The sequence below is a fragment of the Notothenia coriiceps genome, unplaced genomic scaffold (genome assembly GCF_000735185.1).
Source record: "Notothenia coriiceps isolate Sejong01 unplaced genomic scaffold, NC01 NC01_scaffold00001364, whole genome shotgun sequence".
Classification (NCBI taxonomy): Eukaryota; Metazoa; Chordata; class Actinopteri; order Perciformes; family Nototheniidae; genus Notothenia; species Notothenia coriiceps.
The window spans coordinates 10545-20925 of NW_011334065.1; the positions used below are offsets into that span (position 1 = coordinate 10545).

Below are 10381 nucleotides of genomic sequence, written 5' to 3' on the forward strand. Positions count from 1 at the left end.
TTTTTATTTTATTGACACTAATTTATATCACATATTCTCTCATTGTACATGTGTAACATTTCTGTGTGTGTTGTTTGTTTTTAAACGTATAACCTTCCTATTTAAAATGATCAAATACAAATCATTTGTGCTTTTATTTTTGACATATGGAAAGAGCACATCTATATTTGTTGATTTATTGATTAATAGTGGCAGTTTTTGAGTTATTTAAAATATCAAACTCAAAGGCTTACACCAAAAATTAGAATCGAAACTTTAAATATTCATCAATATCAACATTCTGTCAGTTGTGACAGTGGGCTCTGATTGATGACGGCAGTAATTAGTCAATGCAGTTGTATTTGCATAATAGGCATCAGAATAGTAGTTGTAAAACATACTTGATAAAATAGAGAGTTCTTTAAGATTAAAGACAACTTAATTTGCAGCGGCAGCTAATTCTCTGTCATTATCAGGATAATTACAGTGACTGTGTCTTGATGGGCTTGACCCCTCGGCCACACACACATTCAAATCCTGGTCAAACGATTAACCGGCGATTTTCCTCTCCAAACTCCCACCTCTTCATTGATTGAAACAGCACCCTCAAGACCTCTCTTACCACATCATTTCCCTGTATATTGATTATGTATATTGATTATAACCTAACCCTACAGGAGGGCTTTCCACAGCATTAGGTATCCCTCTGAAGGCTGAGCCCAGGAGCCTTTTTTAGTTCTCATAAGTTGACAGTTGTGAGCATGTAAGGTGGATACTTGAGAAAAAGGCCTGTGTAAAAACCCTGTATTAAAGCAGTAGAATAATCACTTTTACCTTACAGTTTAATTAACACAAGTAACAATAATAAATCTGGTTGTGATTCGAAACAAATCAAAATGATTATGCCTTTCATTATGATTCTCAACAGCAATTTAATTTTTTTTTCTTTCACAGTTGTCACGTCAAGCATGAATTATGTTTAATCAATGCAATTGAATAATATATATTTTATTTGTGGATGTTTAAGATAACATTATGCTGATGTGATATCATACGTCCATTAGGCTTGATTATAGGGGTGTACAGTATGTGAATGTACACAGGGCAACATCGTTACTGCTGCTATTTAAACTTGGGTAAAATGACTTGCAACCCTAATTTCTGTTACAATACAGCTGCAGTGTAGTTTAAAAAGGTGAAATAATAATTTTTAAAGCAGCTTCCTGGTATTCCCTTGATATTTTCCATTACGGGCTCATTTAAACACTTATAATTAAGTCACATGGACAGACAAAAATAAAATAAAACATGAAAATAAAAGAACTTTCTAACTAGTGTAAGTTTATTGTGAAATTATGTTTCCTTTCTTAAATTGTATAAGTTATAGATTTGTGTTCCAATGGCCTATTAGAAAAAGGTATTTGGTAAACTCAGTATCGTGTTTGTGTGTTTTTTTTCACAAGTTATAAAACAGGAATTACTATAGCATTTCAATAAAACAAATGTTGTCTTAAAGAAAGAAAAAAGAAGGAAAGAAAAGGGGTACAGAAAATAAATAAAAAAGGAGGGAGGCAGAGAGGAAAGGAGGAAGCAATCCGAAGGGAGGAGTCAAGCGAGCGAAGGAGCAGCTGGAGTCCCACACTTCGCCCTCTCTCTTCTCCTCGAAAAAGCGCACTAAATGTAATAACAACTCTCCATGCGCTTCTCTGACGCTTATGTTGTTTTTACGCACATCTGTGGTCTGCTATCGGCAGATATTATCGGAAGGCTGATGGTGTTAGTCGGGCGGTTTTTGCACACAGCAAACTGTGAGAAGGAGGAGAAAGAAGAGGAAAAAGTCTGGCAGCGAAGCTTCGGAGTTGGAGTTTCACCGTAAAGAAAAGTCCCAGGCAACTCCAAAGGCACATCTGCAAGTTAGCGACAGAACAAGCCGAAGAAAGAAGACCAATCATTTTTTTCCTGTGAAGATAAAAAAAGTCAAGAATTACAAGGGGAAACCCCCCAAAAAGTAAGTAATCTCTTAACATTTTTCACTCATTGTTGCGCCTATTTGTCTACTTTTAAAGTTTGGGAGTTGAAGCAGGAGAGGTTTCACATTTCAAAAAGATGGAATTTCATACAAGTTAAGATGTAGACATGAAGTGGATTAACTGACAAAAAGTGGTAAGAAACACCAGCTTTTAAAAAACAACAGCTATAAAAGCTTCGCCCCCCCAGAAAAAGCAGAACATACTTGTTTTACACTTGGCCTGGGTGTGTGATTTATGCTCTGTGAAATAAGTGTTGGTTGTTGGAAAGCCCGGATGGCATAGTATCCGACGGACAGATGTGCTTTTTTAAAACAAGCCTAAAGTTGCATAAAGTTTGTTGGAAATAGGAAACTTGTTTTTTTTGGGTATCTTTGATGTGTTAAACAGAAAAAGCACGTGTAATTCTGACGGGAGTTTTGAAGTGAACTTATGCAGACATGTAACTTTATTGGACTTTTGCCTAAAGAAACGCGCGTGGGGGGAGGGGGAAGGAGGCATGCATATTTATGTGCATGTGTGATCATATTTCAGTGTCTGTTATTGATTCGGTTTATCCTCTTAGAGTGTGCTGACTTATTGGAACACTTACACTTACATGCTCACAGATACTATTTTATTTTTTAAATTATATTTAATTGTATAACAATTGTACAACCCCAAATGTTTCTTCATCACTGGTTTACATAGTATTTTTAAAATGTAATTTGTCAGTGTAGGCCTTTTTTTTTAAACAGGGAATATTTGCTCAAAAAATAAAGATATATTTTATAAGGAAAAACTGCAGCCAAATAATTTATATGAAGACTATCTGTTAAATTAAATCTTGCCATTTGATTTGAATGAGGAAGTTTTGGTATTATCATGTTATTCCTTCATCTTCAAAAAAGAAAAAAACGTGTAAGGATACATCATAGCGTGTTTGAAGGCATGTACATGTGCTCAGAGAAATGTAAGCCCATTACAGTGGGAGTCTGTGGCCCTGCAGGGGTCCATGAGGGGAGTTTTATGGGGCCCCAAGCAACATTTGAAATGGTGCAAAGTGACTGTTAAGGTTTAAAATTCACTGGATTTATCACAATTAAACATTTATAAGAGGGGCTATTACAATAACAGATGTGTCCATGTTATCATTACAGCAAAATACACACAAAAACACATTTAAAAAAAAGTCTCACATGGATTTGTGCAGGGTTTGAAGAAATGTCTAACAGAAGTCAGTCTTGGTTTTTGGGGGTCCAAAACATTTGAGAGCCCCCAACCCTCCACATGTGCGGATATTTGTTTGAAACTTTCCCTCCTGTGCTCGCCAGCTGTTCCACATTTTATCTGCTTGTCTGCTCTCGGGTTTCACACAGACGACGAGGGTCCGAGGTGCTCAGCCATGCGGTGCTGCTCAAAATCCTCCTTTTTTTGACACTTGGCAAATTATTAACGGAGGTCTGGCTGCCTTGAGACGGAGCAGTGAGCGAACACACAAAATAAGATGTTTAACAGCACAAGTTCACACAGATAAAAATCTCCATTTAGTTATTTTTATGAGGTTGCTCCATCATTCATCCTTACTGTGGACTTTGGCATTGAGCAAGCTTTTTTGCAGGTCTTGTTTCCATTTGTCTTATAAAATAAAAATGGGACTGTCACATAAACTGTCATTCAATATGTCCCCTATTTTTATTTATAATAACAAAATAACAAGGCAGTTTATTAGGGAATAAATCACTGTCATGTCAATGATTCAGCTCAGTTAATATGGAAAAGAATAAGGAGACGGACCAGGCCTCGCACAGATTTAAGGCTTAATATTTTTATTTTTTCAAATGATATCATGAGAATCATTTCAAAGTAATTACCTTTATTGTGATTTAACAATCATGGCTTTACCCCTATTGTTTTTATTTGATTTGGGTGGCCTCTTAACAATTTGTTCATCAAAGTGGTGCTTTAATATACAATATAATTGCTTATATAAATAATATTTGAGGCCAAGATTGGGATGGCATTTGATTGTAATTTTATAAAAGATATATAGGATATGATTTATTTTCTATGAGCCTTAAATTAAATTAGATTAATTAAAATGTAGTGATGACAGGTAAATCTGAGACATTTTTGTATTTAATTTCCTGCACTGTTATAAAAAACATTGAACATAACTGTTTAATTTCTGTTCTCACGGTCAGTTATGTCAGTATTCTTTTTAAAGGATGTGATATATATTAATCATTTAAAAGCCACAAAACACAATTCAATAATTAATATGTATAAATAACATATTAGAAAACTTAAAAATAGTTTTTGGCACTATTACATTTGATCTAAACACACTACCAAGGGGTTAACTGATCTCAAACAGGTGCACCTTTCCCTAAAAAAGCACATTGTCTCATTGTGATGCAGCAGCAGTGATGAATGCAGCAGTGTTTAAGATGCTAATCTGCTGGAATGAGATGCACAACTCGGAGCCACTCGCTTACTGTAGCCAGCAGAGATGTATCATAGCCGCACTCTGCCACTTCAGCTCCATGCGGGAAGAACAGGCGGATAGCGTTTCCCTCTGCAGGAGTCAGTCCGTCAGATAGCAGCAGCGTGCTCTCTTATCTCAACTTTAAGTAATTCTTTAAGTAGAATTATGCATTGCGACACTGGCCCGGTACGCCGGTGACCTGGCGACCTGGCAGAATAAGGGCTGTCATGTTAATGCAGGGAGATGACATGCTATTAGCTTTTGAGGTATGGCCCTCTCCTCTTTTTAAGGGGCCTTGCAATCATAGCTAAAGGCGGGTTCTCTCCTCAGGCCTTTTACACCCTGCAGGAAGAATACCTGTTATCAGGTTTTTATGCCAGAAGCCCTAATGAGCTTTGTTGTTGTGCTAATGCTGCAAACTGAAGCCCTCAAAGAGGTGGCAAATGTTTTGTTAAAACGAGGTTAATGTGTGGAAGTTGATTTTCCTTAAGATAATGAGGACTGCAGTTTATTTTAGTGTTTGCTTATTTATAGGTTTTTCTGAAGTGTAAAAACTGACAATTATTACGTTTAAAAATACAGTGAAACCATCTGACCAGTTTGGAGCAATTCCCTGTATAATTTGATTAGCTGTTGCTTCCCTTGCAAGTAACTGGAGCAGTTGAGTAGATGGCCCCCAAAAGAAAACTCTCACTTTGATGATTTGGTACTTTGATATGTGGACATCAAATGAAACAGACACAGTGAGAAAAGGAAGAGGACAAGTCAGACAGAGGTAGTGATTGAGGGAAAAAAAAGGCTTTGCATGAGAGCGGGTGGAAATGTGTCTGTGTGTGTGTTTGCTGGTGTGGTTTGCGAGGCGTGGAGCAGTGCTATGAAAAGTTGGGCTGAGATGGCAAACCTGAGACGCGTCAAAACGTCTGGATGCATTTGCGTGCGAGCAGAGACAAGAAGGGGTCTTCGGGCGCGCAGCGGCTTCTCCTTGGCCTCCTAATCCCCAGGCCCAGCCATCCCTTCAGGGCATGCCTCAGATCTGGCTCTCTGGCTCTCCACGCGGACGACCCAGCTCCGCCAGCAGATTTAATATGCTATGTGTTCCTGCTCCCCCGACTCCCCTCCACCTCAACCATCATTGTCCCAGAGCGGGACCCCCGCTCCCTGCTTCAAGGAGCCTGCTAAAGGCACCTTTCAAGCCGGGTGATGTCTTTGGATAAGGCCATGTGGGGAAAGTGGCTATGAAGAGGGTGTGAGATATCACACTGTAATTTTAGATATGTATATTAAACACACACACACACACACACACACACACACACACACACACACACACACACACACACACACACACACACACACACACACACAGGAATCTTAATACACTTGAGGATTTCGCAAACAGCATACTGACAAAACATTAATACACCTCATGGCACTCCAGTTGCATGCATGTACATGCTGCTCATTCAAAATGTCTTCTTCTCTTATACACAAACATACTGTACATGTTTAGCTTCTATTTTGTCTTTTTTTCTTTTCCCCTCTCTTGTGGGTGCTTTAACTTTTTTTAATGTGTCTAGAGGGAGGAAAAACGAGTGGGAGCTCAAGCTGCTTTTGCAGGGGCTGAGAGAGTATTTTGTTTTCCGTTGCTCTGGACTGTTGGAAAAACGAGCGGGACCTGACAGTTAGTCTGGTCAACTATACCCTCCCAAAGTAAGGTAAAAAAAAAATGAAAACAGCACATTTGAATTGAGGGATTTGAATTTACGATCGATCAAATTGTACTTGACAGCTTAACATGAGCCCAGGTGAAGGTCATGGTACATTTTATTGTTTTGTGTGCGAGAATGCAGAGCGTGCCAGTTAACGGCTGCGTTTTCTTTTCTGACACACTTGAGGAGAAACAGGACAGCTCACGCCTGCATGTGGGCGCTGCTCATCCCCTCCTCTGTTTGCTGTAGCCGCCGTAAAACTGTCTTTAAGTCTGCAGTGTGAAGTGTAGCAGCAAGAGGTGAAGTGCTTTGGGGCCCATTTGTTTGCGGGCTGCGTGTAAAGTTGAACGCCTAAAGACACAGTTTCCCGGGGCCGGCGGGGCTGTTATTGCAGATGTGGCATTGTGTCAGCTTTGATAGGAGTCGGTTGTGGCATCCGTGAGGGGGTCTGTGCTTTCTGGGCCGGGGTGTTGATGGGGGGACAGATGAACTGGCCGCTTGCTGTGAACAATGATCTGTCACTTACCCCCGGTTCTTGATGTGTGAAGCCATGAGTCAGGCTCTGTCTACTCACACACTTTTTTTTCTCTCAACATTATTTGAACTAAGCAAAACAAAAAAAAGGTTATTTAGTTAACTGAGTAACTCCTGTCTTTACACCATTAATTAAGTTATGCATTGTCATGCTATAATGCTCACAATGTGCACCCCATGTGTTTGCAATCCCATGCTGCTCGTAGTTGTCTTTCAGTGGGAGTTATCTTTGAGTATTGCTGCATCCTGGAGTAGAGGTCAAGGAGGGGTCTATTGTTTGAATGTCAAATGTAAATCCCAGGGTTAATACCTGAAAGAAGCCCAGGCCCGGACATTCTCTCTCCTCTCCAAACATGTTTAGATGAGTACCTCTTCCCCCACTCTGCTCCTTCATTTCCGTCAGACTTGGGGCAAGTTGGAAAAAGTAGGGGAGGGGGCATCCCTTATAAAACCCCTCTAGTGTGTTCTTCTCAGCAATGAATGCTAACCGACCCTGGCTCTAATAATGCCTCATCTTAGAAAAACAAAAGGGGGAACTCTCCTATCTGAGCAAATTTCTGCCCCAACCTGAAAGAGCCCTCCTTTGACAGCGGAGCATTTGAAGACTAATCGTTTTTTCTCATGCAAAGCACGCTGTTTTAAGAGCCCGGGCCGCGGAAAGAGAGGGGGCTGTGTTTTAACAATACTCCGCAGGGAGTGAGGAACAGGGTTTGGGAAGGGGAGGTAGGCTTGAAGGGGGGGGATTCCTCTCTCCTTTGCTCCTCAGACAAAGCCCAGTTCCTTTCAGGGTTGCATGGGGGGTAGGGTGTGTTGGGAAGAGGAGGGAGCATCCAAGAGTTTGAGTTCCTTGAAAGAGAAGGACTCCAGCCGTTTTTAATGACAGTTTGTCATCATGGCTCCTCCACCTTACAGGGGAAAATGCAGGTCTGGCCTTGCAGTGACAGAGAGAAGTGTATAAAATGTATAGGGAAACAGAAATATTAACGTGTACATGGGGCCCTAAAACGGCCTCGGCTATTCCTGCCAGACTGGTGTTTTTATTAAGAGGGGTCGACATGCTTTGGAAATATATCTTATTCATGAAGAAAGCCAGGTTAGACTTCCCAAAGAATTCATTATATTCCCCCAGATGCGGCTTTGCGGGTTGCAGCCGTCCCTCGGAGGACGTGGAGCGTGGAGCGCGACATTGTAAAGCCTCCCTCAGTGGGCCCGGCTGTGCGAAGGGTTCCATTTGTCAAAAGGTGCTGGAGTCTTTTTCCCTCCTCAACACTTTCCCGGCTCAGTCTCAAACTCATTGTCTGAGGAAAGGCAGGACATTAGTCACCGCAACACCACGGGAGCCTGCAGGGCTAAGGACCAGCGCTCTAGAGCCCGGGCTGGGACAGAGGGGAGGAGAGAGGGGAGAGGAAAAGAATAGAGGGTGGGAGGGAGCGATGGATAAGGTGAGAGAAGGGCAAGAAAGTAGGAGGAAATGTGGGGTAGACGGAAAGTGAGGAAGAGAGAAGAGGAGAGCAGAGTATGTGTGTGGGAGAGGGAGAAAGACCATGGGGGGGTTAGAGGGAGTGGAGTCTGTAGCGCTACCTCAGGGCTCAGTGTGTAAGCCCCTGTCTACCCCCCAAAGCTGCTTTCACAAAGAGATTTACAAGACAGGTCTCCGGTGTGCTTTGCTGCCCTGCATTATGAGTGAGGGAGTGTGTGTCAATGTGTGTGTTGCTCAAATAGACCCTTTAGTTTTTCTTCGGGACTTTTTTTTTTTAGTTTGCATCATCTATGCAAGAAACATATTCATCCAATTTTACCAATCCAGGCAGGTCAGACTCACAGCGGCCCCAGCGGAGGAGTGTGCATAACCTATTCCCCCTGGTGGCGGGGTGTGTGTGGGTCTGCGGGTGTGTGCATTCATGTGTGAATGTATTTCACAGATTCACACATACAAGGGATCCTGTTAGCTTTTGGAATTATTTATAAAGCCTGGCTTTTGTGTGGCGCTCTAAGTCGCTGTCTCCTCCCATTACTGCCTATGACTCTACCTGGGCTTCCTTCAGCCCCCAAATGCTCCCTCCGCCACCCTCCCAGCACAAGAGTTTGGTGTTATATCTAAACCCTTTGCAGCCATTAGTATCCTGCAAGAAGCACTTTCTATTCTCTCTATATATACTGGCTGAAGATTTGCTCCTCTGGAAAAAAATGTTTTGAAAGTCATAATCTTTGGAGACAATCTATACAGACACGCAAAGTTATACCGACCCATCCCATATGGCCATGATTACCCTGTAATCCAGGAAAGTTTTTTCCCTCTTTTTTCTTGCACGGACTGAGCGGGGGTGAAGGTTTTAGTGTGTTTGAGATGGTTTATGCTAATGTTGCCTTTATTGAAACAAGCTGGGATGTGATTATAGTCCTGCTCGGTACATATGAGCAGCAAACTGCTCTAGTTTCCCCGTCTCCCTCTGGCGCAGAGATCAATGCAAACCAGCTAACGCGGGGTAATAAGCCATTAGTACACACATTGTTGGAGAGATTTACATACATCGACCGGCGAACTGATAAACTAGGTTCCGTGTCCTAGAGGTAAGAATGATTGTGTGTGTGAGTGATTAGCTGAATGAACGTGTGTGAACCATCGCCGGGTGATCTCTTCCCAAAGACTGCCAGTCCTGCGTGATAGGTGCCAGATTGTGTAGCTGGGAGCCAGGTTGTCTCTGCTTGTCAGGAGAGCAGGTTGGAGGAGGGGGAGATGTGAGGATGATACACTGTTCCTATGATCTGATTCATCACTAACTGTCTTTCCTGCAACGGGTGAACTTATTATCCCTGTCTCAACTTCCACCGTGGAGCCAGCTGCTCTCCATGCTTCCCAATTAACCCCAGGCACACGTCAAGCGCTCCAATTAAGGCCTCCTCCTCCTCCTCCTCCACATATGTATTCGCCTGCGTTATCCGGGGTGCATGAGCGTGCGGAGAGGAGTGAGTGAGTGAGCCGGCGAGCGTTGAGCATGTTTGTTTAGGAGCTGTCCTAAGCAATGGTGTTACAGCTCCCAGATTTATTCGAGGCGGGGTTGCAAACAGCTGAAACGCGTAAATACACCCAGATGTTTGGCTTCCTCACGATAGAGTCGGCGGGGCCTGAGGGGGCCGCCTGTCTAATGACAGTCTTGTTCCTCGCTCTTTATGCAGGGGATTTTCAGGGGGCCATTTTGTGACTGTGCTCTTTGGAGTTTACGGGAAGTTTTCTGTTGAACACTTGGCAGCGCTGTGAGGTTTATGGCATCTCATTCCGGTGTTGTGTGGTGCGATATCGTCTTGGTATTTGAGTTGCGTGACATCCTCTCAGTGGGAGAATGAGTTTCTCCCAACTCAGCCTTTCAAAATTCAAGATATTCAGCTGTGTTTTTCTGATGAGCAACAGCCTGTGTGTGTACTGTTGCTGTAGGTGGGGTACAGGTTTTTGCAGCACTGACAATTCCTCTGAGACTGTGTGTGTGTGTGTGTGTGTGTGTGTGTGTGTGTGTGTGTGTGTGTGTGTGTGTGTGTGTGTGTGTGTGTGTGTGTGTGTGTGTGTGTGTGTGTGTAGTATACTACTAGTATACTACTATATACTACTACTAGTACTACGTACGTACGTACGTACGTACGTACGACGTACGTACGTACGACGACGACGT

General features: G+C 42.4%; 1 protein-coding gene across 2 annotated transcripts in view; it reads left to right on the plus strand.

The window, feature by feature from the left end:
- Positions 1-1610: 1610 nt before the first annotated feature.
- The window catches only part of gli3 (GLI family zinc finger 3), a 99388-nt gene continuing 90617 nt past the window's right edge, over positions 1611-10381 (plus strand). For both annotated transcript variants that reach the window (XM_010788377.1, XM_010788385.1), the window contains exon 1: positions 1611-1987. The gene's annotated coding sequence lies outside the window, so the exon portion shown is untranslated. The remainder of the gene's footprint in view (positions 1988-10381) is intronic.